The sequence below is a fragment of the Cupressus sempervirens genome, chromosome 5, assembly GCF_028749045.1.
Source record: "Cupressus sempervirens isolate cs-2001-9-10 chromosome 5, ASM2874904v1, whole genome shotgun sequence".
In the NCBI taxonomy this organism is placed as follows: Eukaryota; Viridiplantae; Streptophyta; class Pinopsida; order Cupressales; family Cupressaceae; genus Cupressus; species Cupressus sempervirens.
In genome coordinates, this window is record NC_143122.1 from 75,578,921 (window position 1) to 75,593,090 (window position 14,170).

The 14,170-nt window shown below is 42.2% G+C and overlaps 1 protein-coding gene across 6 annotated transcripts in view; it reads left to right on the top strand.

Annotated features, from left to right (window-relative positions):
- LOC149554623 (zinc finger matrin-type protein) overlaps nt 1-14,170 on the top strand; it is a 170,107-nt gene that overhangs the window by 68,682 nt on the left and 87,255 nt on the right. The window lies entirely within an intron of this gene.

The following is a 14,170-nucleotide window of genomic DNA, read 5'->3' on the forward strand; positions in this document are numbered from 1 at the left end:
AAAGAGAAGATTTGATTGAGCTAGGATTATAAGTGAACATTTAGAGTTGCAACTTAGGATAGTGCAAAATCAAAAGCAATTCTATATGGGGTCCTACCTCTTTTATTTGATTTGGAGGTGGTGAAAATTGAAAAGTGAATTTCAAGGAAGAGCAAATTTGGAGGAAGTGATTTGAAAATATTTGAGGCTAGGCAAGGCTTGGTTATTCATGCAAACCAAATTCAAATAGGAAGGTTAGAAAAGACTACGAAGTTTAAGGAAGGCAAGGATAATGAAGGAGGAAAGCGAGAAGAAAGGTTGAAAGAGGTCAAGTTCGATTTCAAGGTGGTGGCCAAGAGCAAGACTCTTAGATTGCAAGGAGGCTCACATCTAGGCAAGCCACCAAGGCCAAGGCAAGATTACCCCAAGTGCATGGAAACCTCACCCTTTTAAGGTCAAGACATCAGGTACAAACAAGTTCAAGTGGTGATGAGGGAGTTTCTAAGGCCGAGCTCAAGCATCCAAAGCTTTAGCTCATCTCAAAGATTAAATAAATTTATAAGATTGATGAGGTGGCAATTTCCTGTGCATGCAATCAAATCATGCCAAGTGTCCTATGTTCTCATTGGCTGACAAATTCTTGTGATTTTCTCATTGGCCCACAAAGTTGGTGCCCTCATGTAATTGTTGTCGGTAAATGTATAATGTAGCCAACGGGTAGAGTAGTATCCGAACGGGCGCGTGACGCTTGAGTCACCCCTTCGGAAAGGTATATGTACACGTCCGAGATGGACTTTGGAATCATCGTGGTAATCATCATTAATCATTGTAGTAATTGTAATTTGCAAGTGCATACATGAATAAAGTACGTGTTTTGAATTGAGTCGTGTTATACATGTGTTGAACGTCTTACCCTGACAGTAAACATTTGGCGCCGTTGCCAGACGAACTTGGAACGAAGGAATGCTATGAAGATTGATGCCGAATTTGCCAAACAAGAATCGGAACAAGGTAAAAGATAAAAATGAACTAAGTACAGCAAAAGAAATTTTAATTTTAACATAGCAAGCAGAGCGCAGACAGAGACTTCAGCAGATTGCCGAGGGGCACCGAAGGGGTGAAGAGGCACAGACGGAGGGAGTGCAGTCACCTAGTAGGCTGAGGAGTGTCGAGGAATTGCTGGAAGAAACTCGACAACGCTTGAATTTGGTGGAGGAAACAAGGGAAGAATTCCTTAACCTATATACGCCGAGGGGAGAGTGTCTGAACGGAAGGGAAGCAACTTGCACGGCTCGGAGTGTCGAGGGAGCATGAGCGTGGAGTGATCTCTTTGTCCCTGATACACCGGACGAACGAATACAGGCGGAGAATAGAACGTCACTTGAAGACTTCTCACCAGATAACGCAGTTGTTGGAAACAAGACTGTTGTATAGAACAGCGCGGGAGTCCAGAATAGCGCGGGAGCTCAGAACAGCGCGGGTACACAAGTACCTCAGAATCAAAGACAAGTAACAATGGCTGGCCCTAAAGAAAAGTTACCCAAGTTTCATGGTGATGGTTTAGCAGACCCTATCAGACATTGTAAAAGGTGTGAAACCATATGGACTGCAAATGGTGTGACGGATGAGGATGATTGGGTAAGACAATTTCGAGCGACCCTACGGGGTGTGGCGATAGATTGGTTTTCTGACACTAGTCCTCAGAAACTTAATACATGGGAAAATGTTAAAAAAGAATTTATAGCAGAATTCAGATTGCTTCGATATGATAATGAAATAGTGGCAGAAATCTACAGCACCAAACGAGGAAAGAATGAGATAGTCCGAACATATGCCAGGCGACTGAAAGAATTGATCAGAAAGATGGAAAGTCAACTAGCGGATGGGTTGAAAAAACAGTGGTTCGTGGAGGGGCTACGACCGACTCTTAAAAAGAAAATGAAGATTGTACCACCGGCATCGTACACTGATGCGTATACTCGTGCCATGGATTTGGAAAGCGAACAAAAGACGAGTAAGAAGAAGAAGCATAAATCTTCTGATTCGGATGATTCATCCTCGGAAAGCAGCAGTAGCGATGAGGAATCAAACAAGAAAGTGAAAGCACTACAGAAAGACATGCTTCGGATGATGAAAGAATTCAAAAATTTGAAAAAGAATCCGGATACAGTAAAAGGAGAATTGTGGTGTACAGATTGCAAGGACGGCCATACAAAGGGTTCATGCCCGAAGAAGTAGTTTTGTGACATCTGCCAAGTGGCGGGGCATTCCCTGAAAGAGTGTCCATTTAACTTGAAAACAAAAGGACACCAACAGGTGTTGCTAACGCAGGAAGCGTCGAACAATAGCAACAACGCGGGCAATGATGCAACTTCAGGTGGATATCGAAATAACAATAGACGCGGAAGGGGTGGAAACAATAACAATAACAATGGAGGCCGGGGTAGAATACAACATGATGCGAGTGGATGGCCGATGATATAGTGCCGGGCATGTAATCTTTGGGGTCACTTCGCAAGGGACTATACTACGAAGGAGATGCTGCAGCTACTATGCAAATGGTGTGGTCCAGGGGACCATGAAGATTCAAAATGTCCAAAACAAGGCGTAAATTTATTAAGTATTGAAACGTGTGATGAGAACGTGTTGGCGATCACGCAAGAGCAGGCGAGGAAAGCAAAATATCCGAATGCGGAAGAAGAGAAAGAGAGGTTACAAAAAGCCTGAACAAAGATAGAGAAGCAGATGAAAGCGGAGAAGTCACAAGTAAAAGACACTGCTGAAACTTCAAAAAGAAACTTGGCGGAACAAAACATGTTGAAACAGATAATGCAAACGGAAGTGCCAATTAAATTAAATGATCTTCTCACCATGCCACAGTTGCGTATGGCTATTATAAATATGACACCGTCCCCAAGAGTGATGGAGGGAGCAAAGGATAGTAAGGAAACAACCACGGCAGCAGCAACAGACCCAATGTTACTAGCACTTACAAGTAGACACCCAACAGTGTTGGAGATGGGCGTTTTGGGTATGGTGCTAACGGATACAATAGTAGATGGAGGATCGGGAGTGAACGTATTGCCGGAAGATATCTGGAAAAAACTTGGACAACCAACACTATGGCCACCCACCTTTCAGTTACTTACAACAGATCAACATGGGATAAAACCCTTGGGAACATTGATGGCACAACCGGTAACAATTGGGACACAACCATTTTTACTGGATTTCGCGGTCATTCCATTAAAGAGAAGAGGGTACGACGCCATCCTGAGACGGGGGTGGTTGGTGCAAGCTAAGGTAAAGCATGATTGGAAAAGGAACACCCTGTCAATGGAGAAAGGAGTTAGGAGATTTATAATTGATTTGCATAAACAGATGGTAAGAGAAGAAGCAGCATCCTCGGACTCTGAAGGCGAAGGTGAGAATGACGACGAAGGGAAAAGAAGGCTGGAACCAGATGAAGAAGGGGTGCTGAGGTTAGGAGGGTCAACCAATGACGACCTAGATTTAGTAAACGGATTGCTACATCGGCAAATGGTGAGGTCTTTTCGAGCTGCAACATTTTGAGTGTGGAGGAAGGAAAAGAAGGCCATGAGTTTCCGAAGGAATACAGTGAACTAAAGGAGGGAGAAGCGCAGGTGGATGAAACACCTGCCCATATGTTTAGTAAAGATAAACCAATAAAGTATGAAGAGCCGATAGTAAAAACAATGAACTTGGGTGATGAGGAAAATCCGAAGAACATTCTTGTAAGAGACGATTGGAACCCAATATTAAAGGCGGCAGCATTCAGAATATTCATGGAATACAAAGATGTTTTTGCTTGGACGTACAAGGACTTAAAAGGAGTACCACCAGAACTATGTGTCCATCGGATACCATTAATCGAAGGCGCAGTACCAGTACGGAAGAGATCGTACCGAATGAACAAAAACTATGTAGCGTGGGTCACGAAAGAGATTGACAGGATGCTGGAGGCGGGTATCATCTTTAAAGTGCGGACAAGTGAGTGGGTATCATCGATTGTGATATCCTTGAAAAAGGATACGACACAGATAAGAATATGTGTGGATTTTCGATGTCTGAATGCCGTGACAATTAAAGACCCGTTCCCGATACCATTTACAAATAGCATTCTGGAGGAAGTATCGAGGCATGAAATTTACTCATTTATGGACAGATTCTTAGGGTATAATCAGATATCCATCGCTGAGGAAAACAACATTCATAGTCAAGGATGGAGTATATGCATACAATAGGATGCCGTTCGGATTATGTAATGCTCCGGTGACCTTCCAAAGGATTATTCTATATATATATATATGGTAAGATGTCTGTTGGAAATTTTAAGGCATTTTTAGATGATTGGTCAATTTTTAGCACAGAAGATAAACACATAACAGCGTTAGGAGAGTGTATGAAGAGGTGCAGGAGAGCAAGATTAGCGTTGAACCTGAAGAAGTGCAGGTTCATGGTGCCACAGGGGAAGCTGCTCGAGCATATAGTTTGTAAAGAAGGATTGAAGATGAATCCAGACAAGGTCCGCGTTATCTTAGAGATGCCACCCTCGACAGATGTGTCAGAAGTGAAGTCATTTTTGGGGCACCTCGGTTACTACCGAAGGTTTATTAAAAACTATGCAAAATTAGCTTATCCGCTGGACAAGCTCACCTGCAAGGGTGAACCTTACAAATGGGAGACTGAGCAAAATGAAGCCTTTGAGGGATTGAAGACAAGGTTGGCTACGGCTCCGATTTTGGCTTATCTGAATTGGGATAAAGAATTTCATGTCCATGTAGATGCCTCAAATTATGCCATCGGAGCAACACTGGCGTAGACTGGCGACCATGGGTTGGACCATCTAGTGTACTTTGCAAGCAGATTGTTGTCGAAGGTGGAGAGAAATTATAGTACCATAGAGCGAGCGGCGTTGGGGATGGTATATGCAGTACAGAAGTTTAGACACTACTTGTTGGCTACTCCATTTGTATTCTACGTAGATCATCAAGCATTGCTATACTTGGTCAATAAGCTGATTATTCAAGGAAGAATAAGCCGATGGTTGTTATTATTACAGTAGTTCACATTTAAGATTGTTGTACGACCAGAGAAGAGTCATGTGAGTGTAGATCACCTATCAAGAATGAAATCAGGGGAGCCACCTGAAGGAGTTAATGATATTTTCCAGATGCGCAACTTTTTCATGTTACAGTATTACCAATCTGGTACACAAGCATTGGAGAATATCTATCGATAGGGCAGTTTCCAAGCAACATGTCATCGAATGAAAGACGAAAATTGGTGTCGAGAAGCCGAACATTTCAGTTAATCAATGGGCTATTGTATAAAATGGGATCGGACCAGAGTCTCAAATAGTGTGTTCTCAAGGAGGAAATTTCGAAAGTATTGAAGGAAGCACACGAAGGCTCGGCGGGAGGACACATGGGACTGAATACTACGGCGCGGAAGATACTTCTGGCAGGGCTATGGTGGCCGACTATATACAACGACGCCAGGGAGTGGGTCGTTGCATGTGATACATGCCAACTGGCCGAGAAACCATTGAAGAGAGATTTTATGCCTTTGAATCCCTCGCACGCGCAGGAACTTTTTGAGAGGTGGGGACTGGATTTTATTGGACCGCTGAAGGTGAGTAAAACAAGGTGCCGATACATCGTGGTAGCGACGGAGTACTTAACTAAATGGGTGGAGGCACGCGCGTTACCAGACAATTCTGCAGTCAACACAGCAAGATTTTTATATGAACAAATTATTACAAGGTATGAGATCCCACTCCAGTTGACAAGTGACCGTGGAGGGCATTTTGTGAACCACGTTATCAGAGTGCTCACTATTGATTTCAAAATTTACCATTCATTGTCGAGCCCGTACTACCCAAGGGCTAACGGACAGGCAGAAGCAACGAACAAGATTCTGGTGGGAGTGATTTATAAATCCTATGCAGTTGAGGGAGAAGACTGGGAAGAGAAGTTACCATCTGCTTTACGGGTATACCGCACCTCGTATAAAGTAACTACAATACATACCCCGTTCTGGCTAATGTACCAAGTTTAAGGATAGCGATCGAGAATAAACTAGGCGACATGTAGAGCTTACAGGAGAGACTGTACAATTTGAACAAACTCGATGAGCGATGGTTGCAGGCGCAGTGGGCCATTGAAGTTACACAAGCAAGGAGGAAGGCATGGCACGACAAGCACCTAAAATTGAAAAACTTTCAACCCGGTCCGCTAGTACTAAAGTATAATGGACGAAATGAAATAAGGTCTAGAAAATTTAAAGTTAAATGGGTTGGACTATTCAAAATATGGGAAGTTGGATATAACGGAGGAATTGAATTATGACACTGGACGGAAAAGAGATTCCAGATGCTGTAAATGGATGAAAGTTGAAAATATACAGAGAAAGAAAGGATCCTTTGCAGACAAATAATTGATGTACGAAGAAAAGATGTCTGTAAATAATTTATATATGTGGGAATTGTATATTTTGAAGTGAAGTTAGGAAGAAAAAAAAAAGGAAAAAAAAAGTGTGGCGAATACGAAGTTAGATGTGATAATCAGAGAACAAGTGAGAAGGTTGAAAATAAAGTATGATAAAAGGAAATGAGATGAGAAGCATGCAGACTGGAAATGGAAGAGCAATAAAAACATATATAATTCAATTTTTAATCCAATTTATATATTCATCATAGAAGTGAATAACGAAAAGGAAGTGGAATTATAATAAAAATCATGGTTACCAGGAGACTTGTCTCCCCCCTAAGAGTCACGTCTTGGAGACTTTTCGTGTCTCCAGAGACCTCAAAAAAGGTTGACGAAGTCTCCTGAAGTCTCCCCGTCTCCTAATCCAAAAAGTGAAGTCTCCCTGAAGTCTCCTCGTAAAATATAATATTAAATAATTTTATATATTTTAGCCCTCATTTTAATGTTTTTAATACAAAAATTAAGACCACCGACAATTTAAATGATTAAATCATTTAAAATATTTTATTTAATAAATTAATAACTTTAAAAACATTAGAAACATTTTTTAAAAATTATTTTTATTCAACAATTTAAATGATTAAATCATTTAAAATGTTTTTGGAGAGTCATGATTTTTTGGAGAGCATGATAGCTAAAGACCTTGAGATGGATGATCACAACCTTGTGGAGTAGATGATAGTACCATCAACATACTAATACTAGATATATTTCTGTTTTTTGTTTATTGTACAAAGTGTTAATTTTTGTGTTTGCATATCAACAATTCAGCATCAAACTATACTTTTTTGAATTTAAAATTTGAATATGTAATGATAATCTCAGCGATTATCAATCTGATATGATGGTGATCATATGCAATATTGAGAAAACAAATATGTCTATGAGATACAATATTGTGATCATGTGACTTTTGAAATCTTTGACTCTATGAGTCTATTTCAATTTTTAATGTGACATTACTATTATTATTTACTTTAGTCTTACAGTATTACTATTTTCAAATTTTGTATTTACTTTTAGTATCACTCTTTAAACTATTAAACAAAAAAAAAAAAAAAAACTTACCGTCTCCAAGTACCCCCATCTCCTATTTGGAAAATTGCCGTACCGGTACCAGTACCAGTACCGGAGACCTCGAAGTCTCCCCGTCTCCCAGTGACCTTGATAAAAATATATAATTTGATTTTTAATCTAATTTTTATATATACACTATAGAGAGAAATAAAGAAGTATGAAAAAGCAAAATGAGATAATAAAGTAAATCATAAAATAAATGGATTAAGAAGCGAATTTTAAAATAAAATAATAAAGTGAATTAGAAAATAAGAGCAAAAGCCTTGAGAAAAAGGCCGTATAGACGAAAGTGGAAGTGTTTAATGACTGTACGGCTTTCCTAGATAGTCGTACGGCCTCAAAAGGATGTGGGTTGAAAATAAAATAACAAAAATGAAGAAAAATAACACAATGGAGGAAATTTACATGACCATACGTCTCAAGGCTGATGTTTTAGCAAGAGGAACAATACGATATAGTAAAAAACCAATCCTACGATAGATGACAATATTAGGAAGAGCATACCGTACGGTGAGGATACATGAGGAACCGTACGGACTCAAGCATAGGAACACCGTATGATGATGAAGAAATTGGATGAGATACTTCAGACCGTACGCAGCCGAAACTAGCATATAGAACACAGTACGGCGCCAAGAGCAGAGGAAAAGAAGAGAAATTGCAAGGGACACCCGGACTAAGGTTTTTATGTTGCAGTCAAAGTGAAGGATTCATCCACAGGGTTCTACATTGGTGTGAGTTGATAGATAGATCAAGTGATAACTGCCACTGGAATTCACGACCTGTCGCCAAAGAGCTCATTAATCGATCGGGATAGATTTTGAGAAAAAGTTTTTATCAGTTCCTGTTCAGAAGAGGAGGTTGATAGTATCCTAACCAATCGAGGGAAGAGTAGAATACTTGGGATCGCAGAGCTAGGGAAAGAATCCACAAGCGTACCATTCATCTTTTTTCTGTCTTTGATTGGAACCGATGAAGTCGATGCTGATGTTAGGAAAAGGAGTTACGAAAGTTGAAATAGACGGGGAAAAAGGTCTTCTGCATATAAGTGGAGAAAGAGAGGAAGAAAATTCACAAAGCCCTAATATGTATTCAGAGTAGAGTTGGTTATTAATTATTTCCAGAGACAGTCCAAAAACTGGTGCATTTTCAAGTATGAAAAAACTGAATTACATGTATTTGGAAACGATTGTGGTCTGATATTGAAGCCATAGACAAATCCCCACTATTGAAGTCGCTGAATATTGGATAATACAGACCGTACGGACAGCTGAAAAATAAAATATAAAAAATTGCAATAAATATTACAAGTAAAGGACCGTACATGAGAAAGGGTTTAAAAGCAGATGGATGGATATCATAAGGATTGGGAAAAATTGAAGCATTGTCAAGCAAGGTAAAAAGAGATTCTTTAGAGCCGTACTGGGAAGTTTATAGAAGCCGTACCATAGAAATTGCTCACAGGATTTGTAGAAGCTGTATAGTATGGAAGCCGACAAAAATCGTGAAAAGTAACTGCCGTAACGGTGTGACATTTATTCACAAAACGACAAAAGGGTAACAGTATGGAGTCAGCTGGAAAGAGGGCTTGGAAGAGAAAACTGGATGAAGACATCAACAAGAACGCGAAGACACTACCGTCTGGAATTCGTGTAGCAAGAGGGATGTATGCAAGAACTAGTAGTGTAGGCGCAAGTAAGAAGAAAGAAAAGCAAATGAAGCAGCCGATAGAACTTCCTACAGTACAGAGTATCACGTTCGAAGGGTTCAATGGTGTAGAGTGTCGGAAATGGTGGCAGGAGACCCCAAACAACCACCTGGTAAAAGCTAGTATCCAAAGAGCACCGGTTGAATGGGTAGTGCAAATGCCTGTATTTTGCATCAGAGACTACGAAGGGTTTTTGCGCATTATGATTGAAACATATGATAGGTTCTCTAGAAGCAGTACATTCGAATACCTTGGTTGCAAATTAACAGTATCATTCAGACCGGTTGATTTTACACGGGTATTTGACATACCTGGTCATGCACAGGGAGGGAGAAAAATAGAAAGCAAGCCGAAAAAGTTGAGTTGTGAAGTGAAGTTGAAGCTGATACAACTCGTGTGCGGAGACCTGTCGTAGGTAGAATAGAGGCTCTTTCAGACACGTCCAAAGGTAGAGGGCTGAAGAAATCTAGTATCCAGGAGGGTCATTGGCGTTGTTTAATGGATATAGTTAAAAGCCGCCTCACAAGTTCGAGCCGCGCTTCAGACATCTCCTTTCCCCATGTAGCCATGATGAACGAAATCTTGCACAACAGAGTTTATGACTGGGCAACACTATTGGCCGAGCGGATGTCAGAGTTTATGACATTGCAGCACAAAACGTTCTATATGCCACATTATGCTATTGGTTTGTTCTTAGAGGCGACGATGCGGATGATCCCGAATGATGCACTGGAGGCAAAATTAGGACCACTCGCGCCTGGCGAACCACCTATAATGCAGTGGAAGCACTTGGATACTCTCGGCACCAAAATAGTAGGACAGAAGCGACCAAGGCCGGATGGTGGCGACACAAATAGTGGTCGAGAGGAGACATCTTCAGAGGAGAATGGGTTTGAGGGGGAAGAGGAAGATGACAAAGAGGTAGGAGTGATCACGGCTATGCCCTTGAGATTTCCACGGCCTGTGCTTTCAACTACGACACACTTGGTTCCGGTGGGTACACATGGTATCCTAGGGTTTGGACAGTTCAGACAGCCGTTGGTGATGACGCTAGTTTCAGCTACAACGCAGCCCACCATAGAGACATGAGTTGTAGCAAAGTCACATCCAGCACCGACAGAGATAGTAGCTTCGGAGGCACCGATGGAGCCGGCTCGTGGGACTCTACCAAATACTGGAGAGACTTTCATACCAAATATGGAGATGGAGATAGACATAGAGAGAGGTGTTGGACGTACCTGCAGGCGAGGAGTTGGGGGCATCAGGTGTCCGACTGGATATAGTAGGATCTGATACAATGGTTACAGTGGACACGACACTGTTGGCATCACCTGAGCAGGACAGCGAGAAAGAGGATAGAACCCAGAGGGTGAGTGCTTTTTTGAGTACGAAGTTCCACCGAACTTCGGCACCTCGAGTGACATACTTGCCGACATCATTGCCGACACCCATGCGGGAAGATAAGATAAGATAAGATAATGATATTAATGTCTAACAAAAGACCAAAAAGAGGTCTATGGGACTGAAAGATTACAACAAAGCAGGGCTGAAGCCAGCAAGAGCACACAAAGGTGTCTGAAGAAAAGCAACAACAACAAACAAATACAAGCAACAGAAAGCACTAGGAGTCTTTCTTGGGTGAGAAGAAATCAGTCATAGAATGATACACGTGTCGATGCGTGGAGGTACTACATTGTCTCCGACTTGTCCCAGAAGAGTGTCACTGGTGCCTATAAGCTGAATGGGATCTGATGCATCTAGAAAGATCACTAGGCCGAATAGAGCTAGAGGGCCTTTTCACACCACGCAAGGGGGATAAAGGTCTAAAAAAGGCAGTAATGAGCTGAGTAGATGAGTGCCGGTGTGGAAGTAGAGTTTGAATCATGTTATCTCGGAGCATAGTGGCCTCACGCAGATACAGTGCAAGGCATCTCTGATCATAATAGCTGAAGAAATCATAGAGAGAGAAGCACTTTCTGCACAAAGAAAAGAACCTCCCTCTGATCTCATAATAAATAGGGCATCGAAAAAGAAAGTGAGCCTCATCCTCCACCTCCCCTAAAGAACAGAACAAACAAGTCCGCTCCTCCTTGTCAATATGATGATCCAACTGAGCCCGAAGACGGTGGGAACCAACTCTGAAAGAACCTAAGGAGATCCGTAGGGCATGAGACCAACGCCATGAAATATAGCTAGGTCGGGCAATAATGCCATCTGAGATCTCCAAAAAGTGTGTCGCATAAAATGACATCCGTGGGCGTAATCCACCAAGAGGGTTAACCCAAGTAGCAGTAATGTAACATCTATAAATATCAAGACGAACATGCTCATTCAACTTCTGCCGAGAAGGGAGAAGATGTGTAGGGGCATCCAAAGTAAACTGAAAAGGGGGGAGACGATCAATATCAATCCCAATCGAACTTAGCAAAGAAGAGACTTGTGCATACCAACACCGCGCACAAGCACCAGACTCAGCAGCCGCCATGGAAATCGAAGAGCAATAAGCTAAATAGGAGTAACGATCACGGTCTCCAACCATATCAGCAAACCCATGAAGGCGATGAAGAAACCAAACTAAGTAAAAAATGGCCGCAAGTCTGAAAGGATGAGCCCTGAACTCAGGGAGAATGATACCATGAGTAGATCTATGACATCTGATAATGCGCCGCAAGAACAAAGTTTGGACCCGCTCAATCGAGGCCCAATTAGAGCTAAGGAGAGAAGGACCCCAAACCACAGAACCATAAAGAACAGTCTGTCGAACAAGAGAATCTAGGAGAGATAACTTAGACAAGGTATCCTGAAAGTGATGTCTGAAGCACTGTTTCTCAAGCAAAGCAAGAGAACCCATGCCCTTATTCACTCTGGGTTGAATAGCAGGTCTCATGCTAAAACGCGGTCTGGAAAACATAACACCTAGATACAATAGGATGAAATAATCTCAATCTCCTGGGCTCGAAATGTGAAGTGAAGATGAGAGGTCTTTAAACAATTAAAGACCATGATCCGAGTCTTACCCAAGTTAACCACCAGCTGTCTCTAATCACAAAATAAAGCCAATCTATCAAGAAGTCTCTGTAACTTGTCAGGAGAGGAAGCAAAGAGAACAATATCATCCACAAAGAGAAGGATCGACATCATAACCTGATGAAGATAATAACCATCACCCAGGAGTGAAGACTCCGAGAGGAAGTCCTCTAGCTCATCAATATATAACCCAAATAAAGTAGGAGAGAGAGGACAACCTTGCTTAACCCCAATAGTACAATGGATCAGATCTGAGAAGCCAATAGGAGTCCGAAATTTGCCGACCACAGTCTCATATAATCTCATAATAGCAATACGTAGCATCTCGAAAATACCGATCTCCCTAAGTCTCTCAAACAGAGCCACCCTAGGAACAAAATCAAAAGCTTTGCGAAAATCAACAAAGCAACAGTATACCTTTTTCGATCTGTGTTTGGCCTCCTCAATAATAGCCCGTAGCGTGAAGATGTGGTCCATAGTTTGATAATCCGTTCGAAAGCCCGCCTGTCCTCTAGCCCTACAACCAATCTTGTCGAGCTCCGCTGATAGCATAGTATTAAGAGCAGTAGCATATAGTTTGGCAAAAGTGTGCTCAATCATGATGGTTTTGTAGTTCCCCGGATCAGAGACAGACCCAGTCTTGTGAATGGGATGAATCAAGTGCCTAGACCAGGAAGCCGGAAACCCAGTGTGAATCACTCTATTAAAAAGAATAGAGAGATAGGGACCCAGAATCTGAGGCATCGAACTTGAAAAGCTCAGCTTGAAAGCCTTCCTCATCAGTAGCTCTACTACATTTCATGGATCTGATAGCCTCAAAAATGTGGGAAGGGGTGAAAAGGTGAACTAAAGGAGGCAAGGGGGGGTAAATGGAAAGCTGCCTAGGAATATCATAAAGAGCCATGGTATGCAACGCAAGGGAGTGAAAGTCAAGGGTGGAAGGCGGAGGGGGATGACGGGGGAAAAGAGTACGCCAAAAGAGCTGGGGATTGCTAACCAATGTGGAACAAAGTGATTTACACTTTGAGGCAGTGAAGTTACGCTTCTTACTTCGAAGCAAGCAGAGATAAGACGAGCGAATACTGGCCAAGTCAGTGGAGTGAGCCTCAAAAGCAGAGCGCATAGCACGATGAAAGGATTTGCAGTCTGAATCAAACCACGGGTTCATGGGGCAAGTATTACGATGCTTGCTGCGAAGGAGCAAGGGAGGGCGGTGAGGGATGGAAAGGCTGGCAGACTTAAGAATAGCCGATGCGAGTAAGTCAAACATGGGGGTGGCCTCGAACGAGTCAGAGAACCTTGAAGGGTTGAGGAGTTTGGAAAGATGAGCGGAGAAGAGCTCACAGTCACCATCAATGAAATGGAAGCGAATGGGCAAGTGAGCGGTAATAGAAGAATGATGAGGTGACATGAGTGAGGGCGCAGAAAAAGGGGAGAGGCTACAAGAATGCTGAGGAGAGAGTGATCCGCAAGAGGAAGGCGCAAGATAGTGAAACTGCGAAAACACGGGATGGAGGGATAGGCAAGAACATAATCCACGACACTAGCACCACCACCATGAGGCCAACAAGTGAAGATCTCAAAACCAGGGAAGCAAGAGAGGCCATTTAGGATCACCAAACCAGAAGACTCACAAAACTGCAACAAATTTCTACCATACACGGATAACGGCCCAAGAGAATCCTCAGAAAGTCTATGAAGCCCTAAAGAAGTAGGCTCAATCTCGGTGGAGCACATGGGGTCAGAGCGACGATCATAAAGTGGAGTTTGTAGTGCTTTGGTTCTCGCATTGAAATCCCCAAGAATAATAATGTCCCCTAAAGCAGTAAACTGAGAGATAGTCTTGCAAAGATCAATAAAAGGATCA